We start from the raw sequence: 10,829 nt of genomic DNA on the forward strand, positions 1-10,829 counted from the left end.
AATTGACCTCCTTTTTAGACCAGTTGATCTGCCGCTTCTTTTCTTTTTCTCCTATGTCCCCCCCTCCCTCCGATGACCATGGATTAAGTACTGGCTCTCCAGAGTCGAGACCCAGGATGGACCGCTCATCGGGACCCAGGATGGACCACTCGCCCGTGTATCGGCTGGGGACATCTCTACGCTGCTGATCCGCCTCCACTTGGGATGGTTTCCTATGGACGGGACTCTCGCTGCTGTCTTGGATCCGCTTTGAACTGAACTCTCGCGGCTGTGTTGGAGCCACTCTGGATTGAACTTTCACAGTATCATGTTAGACCCGCTCGACATCCATTGCTTTCGGTCCCCTAGAGGGGGGGAGTTGCCCACATTTGAGGTCCTCTCCAAGGTTTCTCATTGTCAGCATTGTTACTGGCGTCACACTGGGTGTGAATTCTCCCTGCCCACTGGGTGTGAGTTTTCCTTGCCCTTTTGTGGGTTCTTCCAAGGATGTCGTAGTCGTAATGGTTTGTACAGTCCCTTGAGACATTTGTGATTTAGGGCTGTATAAATAAACATTGATTGATTGATTGATATTGATATATATATATATATATATATATATATATATATATATATGTGTGTGTCTGTATATATATATATATATATATATATAGATATATAGATATATATATGTATATATGTGTGTGTGTGTATATATATATATATATATAGATATATATATAGATATATAGATATATATATATATATATATATATATATATATATATATATGATGATGATTGAGGGAACCCCTCATGAAACAGTTCTGTAGAGATGAAGTAGTCTTGTGATTTTTCCCACACCTACATATTGCGTTCTACCACGGTATTGAGCACTATTCTCTGGATAATCCAATCAAGACATATATATATATATATATATATATATATATATATATATATATATATATATATTAGGGCTGGGCAACGATTGCAAATTTTAATCGAAGTTAATCGCACTATTTCTCAGATTAATTGTGATTAACTGCATTGTATACGCAATGCCCAATAATGAATTCAAAAGTAGAGTGTAGTGCACCTTTATTGGAATATTTCTCCACATGAACAAAAGCGCCAAAACATTTGTTGTGCAAACACAATTTAAATCAGTACTTGTTAAACAGTAGCTGTTAAATATCATATTTTATGAAAATCAACTCAAAAAATGTAAATACATACATTTAAGCTTATTGCCACTGCCAGGGTATTTAAGTTATCCTGTTTGTTATGGAAAATAAATATAATCTACATACAAATCTCTGAGCCACAATCATAACATCTGAACAGGCAATTTTTGAGGTAACAGCAGAAACATTTTTTTTTATCAGGGATCTTATGTTTAAAAAAACTATATTGTAGGTAGTGGGCTGTTTTAGGGAATTTTTGATCAAATTATCCGTAGTAGCAATATTAATAATGTTGTGTTTATTCTGCGTAGTGCACTTTGCTTGGTGCTTTGATAAACTGAACGCATATACATGGTACTATATTGTGATGTTATGAGCCAGGGTGAAAAAAGAACTACCCTACCCAGCATGCAACAGGAGTGACGAGCATGCGAGGTAGCCCGGTATAGGTTGTGTCGCCATGACGGCATCTTGTATGCTGTGATATGCACGCTCTGAAAGCTAACGTTAAGAACTCAGCCAACACTCCTCGTCTGCATTATTCATAAATAGACAGACAACACATATACTCCGCTGCTTCACAGGCCGCTGGATGTAGCCGGCAAAGTATTCCCATGCTAGCTAGCCGGTCTAGCAAGCACGCGTCATTCATTCCAAAACGGCCCGATCTATCCACATCCAGAATTGTCTGGCGGTCTTAAGTGATCCCGGAGTGACCAAGCTGTAAGCCAGCCATGAAATTTGCAGAATTGTCCGGTATTTTTGCCAAATGTTCCATCTTTACCAAGAGCCCCTCGACGCTGAAGCACATCCGGGCGACGCCATCTTGTTAAGAAAAGGCGTTAACAAAATAAAAGCATGTAAACAACATACGCAAATGTGCGATAAAATAATTGTCGGCGTTAATAGATTGATGAGTTAACTCGTAATTAACGCATTAATTTGCCCACCCCTAATATATATATATATATATATTTGTATGTATGTATGTACAAACCCTTTTTCCATATGAGTTGGGAAATGGTGTTAGATGTAAATATAAACGGAATACAATGATTTGCAAATCATTTTCAACCCATATTCAGTTGAATATGCTACAAAGACAACATATTTGATGTTAAAACTGATTTTAAAAAAATGTTGTGCAAATAATCATTAACTTTAGAATTTGGTGCCAGCAACACGTGACAAAGAAGTTCGGAAAGGTGGCAATAAATACTGATAAAGGAATGCTCTTCAAACACTTATTTGGAACATCTCACAGCTGTTCAGGCTAATTGGGAACAGGTGGGTGCCATGATTGGGTATAAAAGCAGCTTCCATGAAATGCTAAGTAATTCACAAACAAGGATGGGTCACCAATTTGTAAGCAAATTGTCGAACAGTTTTAGAACAATATTTCTCAACGAGCTATTGCAAAAAAAATGGGGATTTTACCATCTACGGTCCATAAAATCATCAAAAGGTTCAGAGAATCTGGAGAAATCACTGCACGTAAGCGATGGTACTATGGACCTTTGATCCCTCAGGCGGTACTGCATCAAGAACCAACATCAATCTTTAAAGGATATCACCACATGGGCTCAGGAACACTTCAGAAAACCACTGTCAGTAACTACAGTTGGTTGCTACATCTGTAAGTGCAAGTTAAATTTTCTACTATACTAAGCGAAAGCCATTTATCAACAACACCCAGGAACGCCGCCGGCTTCGCTGGGCCCGAGCTCATCTAAGATGGACTGATGCCAAGTATAAAAGTGTTCTGTGGTCTGACGAGTCCACATTTCAATTTATATTTCGAAACTGTGGCCGTGGTGTCCTCCAGAACAAAGAGGAAAATAACCATCCGGATTGTTATAGGTGCAAAGTTCAAAAGTCAGCATCTGTGATGGTATGGGGGTGTATTAGTGCCCAAGGCATGGGTAACTTACACATCTGTGAAGGCACCATTAATGCTGAATGGGCCATACAGGTTTTGGTGCAACATATGTTGTCATCCAAGCAACGTTATAATGGACGCCCCTGCTCATTTCAGCAAAACAATGCCAAGCCACATGTTACAACAGTGTGGCTTTGTAGTAAAAGAGTGTGGGTACTTTCCTGGCCCGCCTGCAGTCTAGACATGTCTCCCATCGAAAATGTGTGGCGCATTATGAAGCGTAAAATACGACAACAACAACCCCGGACTGTTGAACAACTTAAGCTGTACATCAAGCAAGAATGGTAAAGAATTCCTCTTTCAAAGCTTCAACAATTAGTTTCCTCAGTTCCCAAACATTTATTGAGTGTTGTTAAAAGAAAATGTAACGTAACACAGTGGTGAACATGCCCTTTTCCAACTACTTTGGCATGTGTTGCAGCCATGAAATTCTAAGTGAATTATTATTTGCAGAAAAAAAAAAGTTAATGAGTTTGAACATCAAATATCTTATCTTTGCAATGCATTCAATTGAATATGGGATGAAAATGATTTGCAAATCATCGTATTCCGTTTATACTTACATCTAACACAATTTCCCAACTCATATGGAAACGGGGTTTGTATGTGTGTGTGTATATATATGTATGTGTATATGTATATGTGTGTGTGTATATATGTATATATATGTTAGGGGTGTAACGGTACACAAAAATTTCGGTTCGGTACGTACCTCGGTTTACGGCACCATGTCCCCTCCCCTCTCAGTAAGCTGTGGAGTCCCCCAAGGCAGTATACTAGGACCTTTACTGTTCCTAATATACGTAAATGACATGCCATCAGCATACCACTGTGAATTGTTCCTGTTTGCGGATGACTCGGCCCTGCTGGTATCCGGCAAGGACAAGTCACAGGTGGAACAAATCCTCAGAGCTGAACTCCTTAATATTTGCACCTGGCTCGCCGACAACAAGCAATCCATACATTTAGGTAAAACGGAATCCATCCTATTTGGGTCCCATATCAAACTTAAGAAGGTCAGTGACTTCACTATAAAAGTGGGTGACATTGTTATCACCAGGAAGGATGAGATCACCTACCTAGGTTCCATTCTAGAGGCTAATCTTTCCTGTGATAAAATGGCAACCAAGGTGATCAAAAAGGTCAACCAAAGAACGAGATTCCTCTACAGAATCTCCTCTCTGGTCAACAAAAGCACCTTGAGGATTCTAGCGAGAACTCTCATTCAACCCTTCTTTGATTACGCTTGCACCTCCTGGGACCCCAGCACCTCCAAAACCCTCAAATCTAGACTCCAAACATCCCAGAATAAGCTAGTCCGGTTACTTTTACACCTCCACCCCAGATCATACCTCAATCCAACCCACTTCTCCAAAGTGGGCTGGCTCAGGGTGGAGTAAAGAGTAAAACAACTTGCACTGAGCCTAGTCTATAAAATCCGCTACACCTCCTTGATACCGAAGTACATGTCGAACTACTTCCTTAACGTAATTGACCGCCATAACCACAACACCAGGGGGAGCTCCACAAACCACGTTAAACCCAGATTCCGATCTAACAAAGGTCTTAACTCATTCTCTTTCAATGCCACATCAATGTGGAATGCACTCCCAACAGGTATAAAAGTAAGTGCATCTCTATCCTCCTTCAAAACCGCTCTAAAACAACACCTCCAGGCAACTTCAACACTTTACTAATACCCTCCTCCATTCACATCCCATCTCCCCGGATTATAAACAACCTAATGTAAATAATCAAATGTACTTCTAATGTATATACTTGTTTTTATGCTATCTGAACTCACTATGTTCTCTGCTGGCTGTACATATCCTACCAAATAAGACCTACACTGTTTCAATGTCCACATTTCTCTGTTGATGCAATTGTTGATGACTGAAGTACTGATATCAGCCAAAGCTCCTCATCCCACCCCCCGGATTATAAATAATGGAAATAATTCAATGTACATACTATGATGATCAACCTGTGTGATGACTGTATTATGCTGATAGTATATATTTGTACCATGAATTGATTAACGTGGACCCCGACTTAAACGAGTTGAAAAACTTATTCGGGTGTTACCATTTAGTGGTCAATCGTACGGAATATGTACTGAACTGTGCAATCTACTAATAAAAGTATCAATCAATCAATCAAAAACCGTCGGCTCCGCCTCTCCACAGTAACTATAGCTTAAAAATAGTACAATAGCAAAAGGAGAGACTATTCATCCCTGAACACCATGGAGTTCAAGTGAAATAACAGACAGACAGGGCTTTGCTGCCCCTAACACACGCACGCACGCACACACACGCGCACACACACACACAGCAAAATGAGCTAACGTTACGCTAAGAGCTAATTAGCCTTCACCTCAAACAAGGACTGCGAGAGAGCTGAGCTGCAGTTTAAGTTTCTAGAACGTCAACGGGCTCATACTGATGTACTAGTAGTTGACTGGGATGTGTTTTTTTTATAATTTGGGGAGAGTACGCTGCCGTATGCTCACTTGCTAAACACCATTCATTTTTTTTTTTTTTTTTGCTAAACACTATTCTCCTCGACGCTGACGCATTGACTACATGCGCTCTGAATACGCACTGCTGATTGGCTGTTATCGCTTCGTATGTAACCAATCAGATGGTTGTGTGGGTGGGACAATGCTGGGTGCTGACCAGAGGTGGGTAGAGTAGCCAGAAATTGTACTCAAGTAAGAGTACTGTTACTTTAGAGATTTATTACTCAAGTAAAAGTAAGGAGTAGTCACCCAAATATTTACTTGAGTAAAAGTAAAAGTATGTTGTGAAAAAACTACTCTAGTACTGAGTAACTGATGAGTAACCTGATTACGGCAACAAATAATGCACAAAAACATAAAAAGAGCAATGAGCAAATTCAGAGCCAGGAATATTTCTTAAGCAACTAAAACAATAATATATATTAAATAATAGTACATTAAAATAAAATTTAAAAAAATGGCACATTGAGCCACAATAACTTAACAGCACCATAGCCTCAGTAGGCATTGATTGATTTGATTGATTGATTGATTGATTGATTGATTAAAACTTGTATTAGTAGATTGCACAGTACAGTACAAATTCCGTACAATTGACCACTAAATGGTAACACCCCAATAAGTTTTTCAACGTTCATCAATTACTTAATAAATGACCAAGTCGAGGTGATCTACCTCATATATACTGTATACATACACACACATATCATTTATACATACACAAATCATTTATACACACACACATGTATATATATATATATATATATATATATATATATATATATATATATATATATATATATATATATATATATATATATATATATTTATATATACAGTATATAATTTATATTTATTTATTTTGCCGTTTTTGTTCACAATTTGAAGGTGTTTCAATGATTGCAAACACGACAATCTGTTGCGTCTTGACTCAGGACTTGCCTGTCTTGACTCGAGACTTGAGGGCAAAGACTTGAGACTTACTTGTGACTTGCAAAACAATGACTTGGTCCCACCTCTAGTGTGTATATATATATATATATATATATATATATATATATATATATATATATATATATATATATTAGGGGTGGGCAAATGAATGCGTTAATTACGAGTTAACTCATCAATCTATTAACGCCGACAATTATTTTATCGCACATTTGCGTATGTTGTTTACATGCTTTTATTTTGTTAACGCCTTTTCTTAACAAGATGGCATCTCCCGGATGTACTTCGGCGTCGAGGGGCTCTTGGTAAAGATGGAACATTTGGCAAAAATACCGGACAATTCTGCAAATTTCATGGCTGGCTTACAGCGTGGTCACTCCGGGATCACTTACGACCGCCAGACAATTCTGAATGTGGATAGATCGGGCCGTTTTGGACTGAATGACGCGTGCTTGTTAGACCGGCTAGCTAGCATGGGAATACTTTGCCGGCTACATCCAGCGGCTTGTGAAGCAGCGGAGTATATGTGTTGTCTGTCTATTTATGAATAATGCAGTCGAGGAGTGTTGGCTGAGTTCTTAACGTTTGCTTTCAGAGCGTGCATATCACAACATACAAGATGCCGTCATGGCGACACAACCTATACCGTGCTACCGCGCATGCTCGTCACTCCTGTTGCATGCTGGGTAGGGTAGTTCTTTTTTTCCCTGGCTCATAACATCACAAATAGTACCATGTATATGCGTTCAGTTTATCAAAGCACCAAGCAAACAATCGGAAAATTCCCATCATATTAATTCCTAGATATGGTCATAATTATTTTAAGTGCACTATGCAGAATAAACACATTATTAATATTGCTATTACGGATAATTTGATCAAAAATTCCCTAAAACAGCCCACTACCTAGAATATAGGTTTTTTAAACATAAGACCCTGATAAAAAAAAAGAATTCTGCTGTTACCTCAGAAATTGCCTGTTCAGATGTTATGATTGTGGCTCAGAGATTTGTATGTAGATTATATTTATTTTCCATGACAAACAGGATAACTTAAAAACCCTGGCAGTGGCAATAAGCTTAAATCTTTGTATTTACATTTTTTGAGTTGATTTTCATAAAATATGCTATTTAACTGCTACTGTTTAACAAGTACTGATTTAAATTGTGTTGGCACAACAAATGTTTTGGCGCTTTTGTTCATGTGGGAGAATATTCCAATAAAGGTGCATTACACACTATTTTTGAATTAATTATTGGGCTTTGCCTATACAATGCAGTTAATCGCGATTAATCTGAGAAATAGTGTGATTAACTTCGATTAAAATTTTTAATCGTTGCCCAGCCCTAATATATATATATATATAAATATATATATATATATATATATACATATATATATGTACATATATATGTATATATATATATGTATGTATGTGTATATGTATGTGCGTGTGTGTATATATATATACATATATATATATATATATATATATATATATATATATACACACATACATATACACATACATACATACATATAAATATATATATATATATATACTGTATAGTAGAGATTCGCGGATAGGCAATTATATCATCCGCATCAACAAAGTCGTCATCCACCCGTCGTCCACCCGAACCAGCATTTTATCAGGACCGTACCCGCCCGCCAACCGCCCGCTAAAATACATCAGAGGTTGTCCGCCATTACCACTCACAGAGCTATTTAAACCTGTTTCACAGAGTAATGAAGACATTTGGAGCCGCTAACGTTCCCGCGACTATCCAACAGTTTTCATTCTGATTACAAGAATATGGGCGTGCTGTGAAGCCATTGCCTTTGACACCTTCAACAACATGTACGAACTGGTTGTTGGTCCGGCAACATGTTGTGTGCAGCTTCCGCAATTACACGTTCAAGATTGAAAGGCATACTGGGTGATACAGAGTACACTGATGGTTGTGATATAAACAACTTTAACACTTACTAATATGTGCCACGCTGTGAAGCCACACCAAAAAAGAATGACAAACACATTTCGGGAGAACATCCGAACAGTAACACATCATAAACGCAACACAACAAATACCCATAGTCCTTTGTATCCGTGACCTATCCTGAATATATTTTACACCCCCGCCCCCCAACCCCGCCCACCTTACCGACCTAACGGGAGCATTTATATTTTAGTTTAGTGTATACATACATACATACTGTACATACATACACACACACATATACATGCAATATATCCATCCATCCATCCATTTCTACCGCTTATTCCCTTTTGGGGTCGCGGGGGGCGCTGGCGCCTATCTCAGCTACAATCGGCGGAAGGCGGGGTACACCCTGGACAAGTCGCCACCTCCTCGCAGGGCCAACACAGATAGACAGACAACATTCACACTCACATTCACACACTAGGGCCAATTTAGTGTTGCCAATCAACCTATCCCCTGGTGCATGTCTTTGGAAGTGGGAGGAAGCCGGAGTACCCGGAGGGAACCCACGCATTCACGGGGAGAACATACAAACTCCACACAGAAAGATCCCGAGCCTGGATATATATATATATATATATATATATATATATATATATATATATATATATATATATATATATATATATAGTGAAGAAAATAAGTATTTGAACACCCTGCTATTTTGCAAGTTCTCCCACCTAGAAATCATGGAGGGGTCTGAAATTTTCACGGTAGGTGCATGTCCACTGCATGAGAGATAACCTAAAAAGAAAAATCCAGAAATCACAATCTATGATTTTTTAACAATTTATTAGTGTGTTACAGCTGAAAATGAGTATTTGAACATAAGCTAGAATTCTGACCCTCAAAGACCTGTTAGTCCGCCTTTAAAAGTCCTCCTCCACTCCACTGTATTATCCTGAATCAGATGCACCTGTGTGAGGTCGTTAGCTGCATAAAGACACCTGTCCACCCCATACATTCAGTAAGACCCAAACATTCAACATGGCTAAGAGCAAAGAGCTGTCCAAAGACACCAGAGACAAAACTGTACAACTCCACAAGGATGGAAAAGGTTACGGAGAAATTGCCAAGCAGCTTGGTGAAAAAAGGTCCATAGTTGGAGCAATCTTTAGAAAATGGAAGAAGCTAAACATGACGGTCAATCTCAATCGGAGTGGAGCCCCATGCAAGATATCACTTCGTGGGGTTTCAATGATGCTAAGAAAGGTGAGGAATCAGCCCAGGACTACACGGCAGGACTTGTTCAATGACCTGAAAAGAGCTGGGACCACTGTTTCCATGGTCACAGTTGGTAATACACTGAAACGTCATGGTTTGAAATCATGCACGGCACGGAAGGTTCCCCTGCTTAAACCAGCACATGTTAAGGCGAGTCTTAAGTTTGCCAATGACCATTTGGATGATCCAGAGGAGTCATGGGAGAAAGTTTTGCGGATAGATGAGACCAAAATTAACCTTTTTGGTCAGAATTCCACTACGCGTGTTTGGAGGAAGAAGAATGATGCGTACCATCCCAAGAACACCATCACTACTGTGAAGCATGGAGGTGGTAGCATCATGTTTTGGGCGTGTTTTTCTGCTCATGGGACAAGACGACTGTACTGTATTAAGGAGAGGATGACTGCAGCCATGTATTGTGAGATTTTTGGCCAAAAACCTCCTTCCCTCAGTTAGATCATTGAAGATGAGTCGTGACTGGATCTTCCAACATGACAATGACCCAAAGCACACAGCCGGGAAAACCAAGAAGTGGCTTCATAAGAACCATATTAAGGTTCTGGAGTGGCCTAGCCCGTCTCCAGTCCTAAATCCAATTGAAAATCTTTGGAGGGAGCTGAAAGTCTGTTACTCAGCGACAGCCCAGAAACCTGACTGATCTAGAGAAGATCTGTGTGGAGGAGTGGGCTAAAATCCCTCCTGCAGTCAGTGAAAACCTGGTGGAGAACTCCAAGAAATGTTTGACCTCTGTAATTGCCATTAAAAGCTACTCTACCAAATATTAATGTTTGTGTTCAAATACTTCTTTTCAGCTGTATCACACAAATAAATTGTTAAAAAATCATAGATTGTGATTTCAGGGTTTTTCTTTTTAGGTTATTTCTCATAGTGGACATAAACCTACCGTGAAAATTTCAGAGCCCTCCATGATTTCCAAGTGGGAGAACTTGCAAAATAGCAGGGTGTTCAAATACTTATTTTCTTTACTGTATATATATAGTTTTTTTATTTGTGTGGTGTAATTTA

This window comes from Nerophis ophidion, linkage group LG11, assembly GCF_033978795.1.
Source record: "Nerophis ophidion isolate RoL-2023_Sa linkage group LG11, RoL_Noph_v1.0, whole genome shotgun sequence".
NCBI lineage: Eukaryota > Metazoa > Chordata > Actinopteri > Syngnathiformes > Syngnathidae > Nerophis > Nerophis ophidion.